The 8,945-nt window shown below is 39.8% G+C and overlaps 1 long non-coding RNA gene across 1 annotated transcript; it reads right to left on the bottom strand.

The window, feature by feature from the left end:
- Window positions 1-2,555: 2,555 nt before the first annotated feature.
- On the bottom strand, window positions 2,556-7,618 carry LOC126989154 (uncharacterized). The gene is made up of 3 exons (XR_007742933.1): window positions 7,090-7,618; window positions 5,916-5,977; window positions 2,556-5,040 (listed from the first exon to the last, which is right to left on the bottom strand). It is a non-coding gene; the product is annotated as an uncharacterized LOC126989154 (long non-coding RNA).
- Window positions 7,619-8,945: the final 1,327 nt, after the last annotated feature.

Raw genomic sequence — 8,945 nt, 5'->3', positions numbered from 1 at the left:
TAACTCTTTCGTTCTTTCTTCGTTTCTTCCGACTTATCTATTCTTTACTTTTTCCATTCTTCATTCATTCATTCATTCATGCCCTCAGAGTAGCGGATATAAAAAATCAGGCTTGGCAACGCTGACCAACATCCAAGACCCAGGGGCCGTATGCACAAATATTCTAAGAATAATACTAAGCCTTGCACTTAACAGCTTTTAGCTAAGCATAGGCCCTTAAGTATTACTTAGAATTCCCCTTAGCGGACTCTAAGCTAAGTATTTTTTGAGCAAAATACCGGTATGAAGTGCATCGCCTAGCAAAACGACCACTTGCAAAAGCATTGTATATAGCTACCACAGTGCATATTATGCAGAGATGAAATAGCTATAATGCATTCAACACGTTATCTATCTGTACACAAAAGCTTGTTTGGAAACAATAGACACAACAGTGGAGTAAATGATCGACATAAACGAGCCTTCTTCTTCTTCCTCTTGTGGTCTTTATTGCCTATGATCGTTATAAAGGTGCATCTTTTCATGTTTCCGGTGTACCTCCACTATTCTTTTATGTGTTTTGGTAAAATATGTATATTACTGCCCTGACGTCGTCTCCTCAGCCGCCGGTGACAACAAAGGCGTAGCGCGAAGCGTATCACACGGAATTACCAAATAATAAAAGTAAACAAGTCAAAACAAACTAAATCTAACCAGACCTGACCAAACCTAACTATGCCTAGCCTATGACCAACCTAACCTGACCCCTCTACTGTCAAAATGCAATGTGCTAAGATGCGTTAACTCACACTCTTTAATAGTTTGAAGTTTCTTCAATATTCAAGCTGTTTGTCACTGTACTGTATTCAGAGACCAACATACAACACATAATGCATTAGCCACACGTGAGATGGCTACCATAATTTCAGACTCGTGTGTTCAGTGACTTTCTTGTTTATTTATTTTGATATATATCAACTTTGTCAGGTTACTCTGGTATATCTTTATCTCAGTGGGTCAAGGCACACAATCACTAGTACTATTATAAAATGTTCTAATGTTTCCCGAGCTTCTTCACCTATCTGCTGTACTATAGATAGGCATAGGTACTTCTCCATTCACAGAGGCCACTTTTCTCAACTATCTTTGACAGGTCTCCCATTCACATTGTTTCACTCTGCTCCAGTGTCGTCATATGCTTTCCCTCTCTGTATATTTCCTTTCTCCAAAGGGGATTGTCTTGAATTTCCAGTGTTATATTAATTTAATTGGCCCACCGGTGTTCACTCATTTCCTCTCTTTGAAACTCAGCTTCCCCTTTGTTGACCTTTCTCAGAAGCTTCACCCCATTTCCCCTGAGAGCATGTGAACACTATCATGCCAACTGGTCTTGAATGACTTCTAATCTCCCGACATCTTCAGTGTTAGTCCTGCTGACCCATACAAGATAGCTGTGGGGTTACTACTTTCCCCATCCAAAGGCAACTTCCATATTCATACTGGCTAATTTCCCTTCTCTACCACTGATGTTAACATCCGTCATTTTCCTTACCTTGGCTTCATTTACTTTTCTTTGTGCTTTTTCCTATGGCCTCCTTGCTTATCTCAAATGCTAAATAGCCATGTGTTTCTATTACCTCTAAGATATTGTTTCCCAGCACCCGCTGTCCTACTGCTGGTGTGAATTTCCATTATTATGTTTAAAGATAAGTTTCCATTCCATACCAAAGTCATTTAGGATCAGGCAAAATCCTTCCACTAATACTACATCATCTGCATAACCTAGGCAAAGCAATACAACTTCTGATGTGTGGGGCTTTATTACTTTTGCCTATATCCACATATACACATGGAGGAGGGGGAATGATTATGAGTAGAAAGGATTGATTGATTATGTGGCAGTAGATGGAAGACTGAGAAAGGATACCTGTGACGCGAAGGTAGTAAGCGGGATGTTCGATGGCTCTGACCATCTTGCAATAGTGGGTGTTTGAAAAGAAAGGTGAAGTAAAAAAGGAAATACCGAAGATAGAAAAGTTACAGGAAAAAGAAATAAAAGATGAGTATAACGTGAAATGGTAGATGCCTTAAGTGAAAAATGGGAAAGTGTGAAAGATAGTGCAGATACTGAAAAAGTTTTTAGAACATTTAAAGAAGTAGTGTTAACTACAACAAAAAAGTGTTACGCATGAAAGTGGTGAGAGATGGAAAAAGAAAAGGAAATTCATGGTGGACAGAAGAGATAAGGAGGATAGTAAAAGAAAAGGAACTTTTTTAAGAAAACTTAAGAAAGAAATGTGGTTGAGCAAGTAAAAAGGGAAAGGAAAAAGAAATATAGAGAATGCAAAATGAAATTAAAACAAGCAATAAAAGAAAGTAAGAAGAGAGTTGGTGAAGACTTTGGAAAAGACTAAGTGAAAAATATAAAGGGAACAGGAAATCATATTGGAAAGAAGTAAAAAACGAAAGAAAAGGATCACCCCAATAATATCTCCCCAAGGAAAATTAATGAAGTTATGGGTGAGAATGGAAAGATGTTCAAAGACGGGGAAGCTGTGAAAGAGACATGGAGAGAATATTTCAAAAACTTAATGAATTTTGATGATGGACGTCCAGCAGCTGTTACAGCAACAGTTTTGAGCGGAGGTAGAGGAGGAGTATATAAAGAAAGAAGTATAACATATGAAGAAGTAAATCAGGCATTAAAAAGATTAAAAAATGGAAAAGCAGCAGGAACTGATGGAATCAATCAAATATTTTCCTTCAGGATGGTAGGAGAAAAACTAATAGCAAAAGGAAAGAAACTATACGCTGCCTTCATGGACTTAGAAAAAGCTTATGACAGATTCGATTGGATTGCATTGTGGGATGTTTTAAAGATTTATGGTGTGGGAGGAAAACTGCTTAGTGCAATAAAGTCTTTCTATGAGGATGCATCTGCATGTGTCAAAATTACTGGAGAAACAAGTGAACATTTTGAGATAAAGGTGGGATTAAGGCAGGGGCGTGTCATGTCACCATGGTTGTTCAATATTTATATGGATGGTGTCATGGGAGAAATAGAGGGCAAAGTTGGAGTAAAAATGTATGCTGAGGGAAGGCAGTGGGTGCTGAATTCAATCCTGTTTTCTGATGACACAGTGCTCATTGCAGAAAATGAAAGTGACTTACAAAACTTGGTCAGTGATTTTCAGAGCGTCTGTAAAAGGAGAAAGCTGAAAGTAAATGTCAACAAAAGTAAAGTGATGGTTTGTGAGGGGAGTAGAAGTGAGGTTGTAGATTTTGTATGCCCATATAGAGTGGGAACTGAGTGTGAAAAAGAATGCAAAATAATTCTGAATGGTGAAGAAATAGAGGAGGTCAATGAGTTTAAGTACCTTGGATCAGTTATCAGTTGAAAATACAATAATAGTACCAACCCTCACATATGCAAGTGAAACATGGGCCAGGAATGAAAGTCAGAGGTCTAGAGTGCAGACAGTGGAAATGAGTTATTTGAGGAGTGCTTGTGGTGTGAGTAGAATGGATGGAATAAGTAATGAAAGTGTGTATGAGCGTTTTGGAATGTGTCACGGGGGTGAAGGGAATAAGTGACTTTAAAGTGGTTTGGCCACATGGAGCGAATGGAGGAGAGTAAGATGACCAGAAGGGTGTATGTTAGATTGAGGGAGGGAATGTTAGAGGACGACCTCCAGTGAAATGGAGAGATAGGGTGCAGGAGTACGTTAGGGAGAAGGATGAGAGATCCTTGAGAAACTTTGAGCAGGCAAGGAGGGAGTGTCCGGATAGAGAAAGATGGAAACTTCTGCCGTGGCCATCCACTGGTGGGAGCTCCTAAGAGCAGGCGTCGATGAGATGATGATGATGAATGAATTGAGAGGAATCACAGCAGAAATGTTGAAGTGTGGAGATGAAGTTACTATATGAATGGTCAAGATATGTGAAGTGGCCTGGGAAGGGGGGGGGAGGTCCCAGCAGACTTGACAAAAGCCATCATGGTCCCAGTTTACAAGGGGAAGGGCAGGAGAGGGGAGGTGGGAGTTGTAGGGGTATAAGTCTGCTGAGTGTAGGCTACCTGGAAAGGTATATGGAAAAGTCCTAATTGAGACTGCGCAAAGACTTACAGAAGAGAAAATCAGTGAAGAACAAGGAGACTTCAGGAAGGGAAGAGGATGTGTGGATCAGATATTTTCCTTCAGGATGGTGTTTTATTAGAAAAAATATTAGCAAAAGGAAAAAATACTATGCTGCCTTCATGGATCTAGTTATTCTAAAGAAAGTTTATGACAGAGTCGATTGGCTGGCATTGTGGGACGTCTTAAAGATATATGGTGTGGGAGGAAAACTGCTTTATGCAATACAGTCTTTCTATGAGGATGCATCTGCATGTGTCAAAATTACTGGAGAAACAAGTGAACATTTTGAGATGAAAGTGGGCTAAGGCAGGGGTGTGTCATGTCATCGTGGTTGTTCAATATTTATATGGATGGTGTTATGAGAAATGAAGGGCAAAGTTGGGGAAATTGAAGTAAAAATGTATGCTGAGGGAGGGAAGGAAGTGGGTGATGAATTCAATCTTATTTGCTGATGACACAGTGCTCATTGCAGAAAATGAGAGTGACTTACAAAATTTGGTCAGTGTTTTTGATAGTGTCTGTAAAAGGAGAAAGTTGAAAGTAAATGTCAACAAAAGTAAAGTGATGGTTTGTGAGCGGAGTAGAAGGGAGGTTGTAGAGTTTGTATGCCCATATAGAGTGGGCATTGAATGTGAAAAAGAATGCCAAATAATTTTGAATGGTGAAGAAATGGAGGAGGTTAACGAGTTTAGGTACCTTGGATCAGTTATGTGTAAGCATGGTGGTACAGAAGGAGAGAAAAGAGAAAGGGCATTGCAAGGATTGATTGATTGGAGGAGAAGCTGCGGATCCATCTCTGGCATGCCATCTCATTGTTGGGGGCTGAATTTCTCCATGGCATGGACTGGACCTCTGCCAGACACTGCCATGGCACAAACCCGACTGATGGAGACAACTGATTTCTTCTTCCACATCATGTTTGGCCCTGAAATATGAGTACAAGTTCAAATAAACAACATATATATATATATATATATATATATATATATATATATATATATATATATATATATATATATATATATATATATATATATATATATATATATATATATATATATATATATATATATATTAATTGGGATGTTTTTCTTGATTAGTGTACTATACTAAAAGAGGTTAACCTGGTAGCTGCAGGGATCATGTTTCTTAAAGGTTCCTCCGAGCGAGAAAAATGAGAAAAAATCATCACTCACGCAAACCATTTCATAATATATATCAACACATTTGTGATCAGTTTATGCATCATCTATTTTTGGGGGTTTATATCATGACAAAAATGTGGCCCATCGCTGGTACACGGTAAAGCCACAAATTTGGCCTGTTGCTGCTACCAGGTTAAGTTGGACTATGAATGGACAGATGTTGTTTTAAGAGCATCTGAAATAAACTTATGGGACTGATATATGATAATTAAATCTGTGATATTTATTAAGATGTGTCCAGTGATTTAATTGGCAAAGAATAGCAAAACACAAGCTAAGAAAATAAAAGTACTGAACTGATTGACGTATCGACACAGGAAATGGCCGTCGGAGAAATAAGAATGGATTAGTAATTAATATACCCGAAGCAAGAACTAAAAGACATTGCATCGACATAAGTATGTGATAGAATAACAGGCATTATCTACATGAGTTATTTACTGCACAGTGCACACTATATGGGCTGGCAACATTGTCTTATTTTCTAGCAATTGAAGTTGCTTATATTGTGCATTATATTCTTGCATGGGAAAGATTGCTTGATGCTGGATGATAAAAACTAAATGATTAAACAATAATGCTATGTGCCGAATACCAGCTTGAGGTCACTCTAGGTCTAGGAGGACTTGCTCGTTGTTGTCAATGTCATCACGATCACTGCAAATAGATACATTACAATTAGAAATGCTTTGGTACCTGCCCTGTATCTATATCTATACTTGTCCAGAAGTCAAAACTCTTGACTCATGGACCAATTTGCAATTTTTTTTGTTCAAAAAGATTTTATCATTGTTCATTGACTTTAATAGCTATTTGGGAGTAAGACTAAGAATAATCATAAAATTCACTTTTAGATCTTCATAAGAAAGGAAGCTGCAAATAACAAAAGCCATAATATACTGTGAACTAATTAATTTTAAATGTGAAAAAAAAGCCATGACCAAAACAAATTAAACAATACTACAATGCTAGCTAGCATGGGTATTAGTATCATTTTGCAACACCCAGGGATTCCTGGGAGGTATTTTACAGGAAGGATAGCTACCGTTCGTTAAGTAGGATCAATGAGGTCAGGTGACGTTTATAATTTTTTGTTAGGTTAAAATAAGGCAACATCCTGAATGATAGTTAGTTTGGTAAAAAAATTACGTCCAAAATCAAAATGTTTGTTTAAAAAATAGTCAGTAACACAAATCGGAAATTTATCTGAGTTAGGAGAGGTGAACTTATATTAAGTTAGGTATGTCAGAGCAAGGTTTCTAAGCAAGTTGATTAAGGATTAAAGGAAAAAAGTCATAAGTGATGCAACTAATAGTGTGCAAGCTTGAGTACTAGAGCAAGTTCGGTTTAAGAGCTACCGGTACGTCAAATTGATTTGGTTTGGTTACTAAAAATAAGCAAAGGAAGGTAATTTTGTTAGGACACTTCTGACATTTGAGTTAGGTTAAAAATATCAACTTTTCTAAATAATTGTTGATTTGGTTAAAACTGGCTATCTTAAATAACAGATTAAGTTGAAATAACTATATGTCAATGATAAATTTACCCAGGTTAGGTTAATATGATTAGGTTTGGTTTATCGCCGCTGGGAGGTTAGTCAAGTAAAAATGAAATAACAGACACTAGTGACCCAAATAGGTATTGTTTAGGGTTTGGTAAGGTTGGTGGGAAACGTTTGTTGAAGTCAGTCACAAGATTAACAGGTGTGTTAGGTTTAAAGAGTTGAATATTGTAAAGGATAAGTCTGGCGAGGTAAAATATTGGCTCACCTGTGTTCGTTCCTTGGGCAGGAGTCTGTGGCTGCCGGTGTTGATCACAGGTAAGATACACGTGCACCAGTGATGACTGGACCTTCACAGACTACCTAAGGTGAGTGATAACAGACACTGGATGCCCTCCAGGCGATGGCTGGGGGCTGTATAACGCCAGCCACACACTGCAGCCCGCGGGGCTTCCAGCAAGGTTACTCCCAGGGCTCCTTGTGTGACAGCCTGTGGATGGTGGCAGGCGGTCACCAGCCATCGCCTGGAGGGTCTCCAGTGTCTGTTATCACTCAATCTCTGTCAGTCTGTGAAGGTTGCACCTGCATTTTACCTGTCAGCGAACACCACTTCAGTCGTGATGGCCATGTAGGTGTTTCCAAGGTCCGCCTCGCCGAACCACTCATCTCAGCACGGTCAGCACAGTCCACAGATATTTCAGGATGAGTTTCAAATCATTACACGCCTCCAATTCGTCTTGACGAGGCCGATATGTTCGGAGGTGATGCCTTTCCTCCCGCTGTAATCCGCCATGTTGCAATACTTATGCCTTTTTAACGGTGCTATGGGAGCCCCTTCCCCGCCTGAAATTTTCCGCCCGCTAAGTGCTCCAGCTTCAGCGCTAAGCGGCCCAGCGCCATTTTAAGTAGAAAACTTAACGATTCTTTGCCGTTAAGTGCACTTAGCGATGCTAAGAACGTTTGTGTATACCGCCCCTGGCTGGGGAGAAATCCCGAGCCACCTGTGACATCAGGATCAAAATCAGGATCAGGCAGAACCAAATGTTGCACTGCCATCCATCCTGTATGGGGTAAATATAATAAACATCACAAAGACAGACATAAAAAAGTTGCAGAGGATAGAGAATGGGGTGTACAGGAAGATTTTGAGGGCACCAATGTATGCACAGGAAGCAACACTCAGGGGGGAAATATTAAGCTCCAGTGTTAAAAACAGGATAAGGGAGGGGCAGTGGAAGTACCTAAAGTATGTTCTTGTGGAAGGAAACGATTTGGTGAGAAGGGTGGGAGAGGAGGTGATAGAGAAGAGACAGAGTAGGTGGGTGAAAGACTTGTTGAATGGACTGAGAGCAACAGAGGGACTGAGTGTGAGTGTGAGGAATGAGACAAATTAGAGTATAAGGCAGAGAATGAGAGAGGTGGATACAAGAGAGTGGAAGAGGCAAATGGATGAGAAAGCAAGCCTTAAGATATATAGAAAATGGAGACTGGAGTTGGGAGGACAAGAGGAGGTATACACCAACAACCAAGCCTCAGAAGTGCTATTCAGATGCGAGACAAACAACATGCAACTAAAAGACAGAAACAGACACCGGCAAGAGGAAACCAAGTGTGACATGTGTGAAGCTGAACACGAAGACCTGCGACACTTCCTGCTCTGGTGCCCGGCCTGTGCAGAGGAAAGAGTAAAGTGCGTGAGGCTGCAACAGCCTTACGAGGAAGAATTTTAAGAGGACGACACCATTGGAAAATTTTTATTTGAAAATGAACACCGAACAAACGAAAACAACAGTACACAAGTTTTGGACAATAAGAGAAAAAAGAATGAAAGAAAAAGGAAAACTACTACTACTACCACCCTGCCCACGGTCTCCCATAGAGGCCCCCTCTCCTGTTCTATAGTCTCCTTGTCGCATAGTGTGTGTCCGCCTTTACACGCAGATGGTAATGTGGGAGTGTAGGAAAGAGAAAATAATTCTGGCATTTCATATACACGCAGGATATTGTCTGTGTGTTCTGATTTTTCTTTTTCTTTCTCAGCAGCTGCCCCGTTACAAAGGCAAGGAATCCCAAGTCACCTGTGACGTCAATATCAGGTTCAAGGCCGCCTTTAACTATCTTGAA

Source organism: Eriocheir sinensis, unplaced genomic scaffold, assembly GCF_024679095.1.
Source record: "Eriocheir sinensis breed Jianghai 21 unplaced genomic scaffold, ASM2467909v1 Scaffold1076, whole genome shotgun sequence".
NCBI lineage: Eukaryota > Metazoa > Arthropoda > Malacostraca > Decapoda > Varunidae > Eriocheir > Eriocheir sinensis.
Note: the sequence above shows the minus strand (reverse complement) of the source record. Positions and strands in the feature narration are given on the sequence as shown.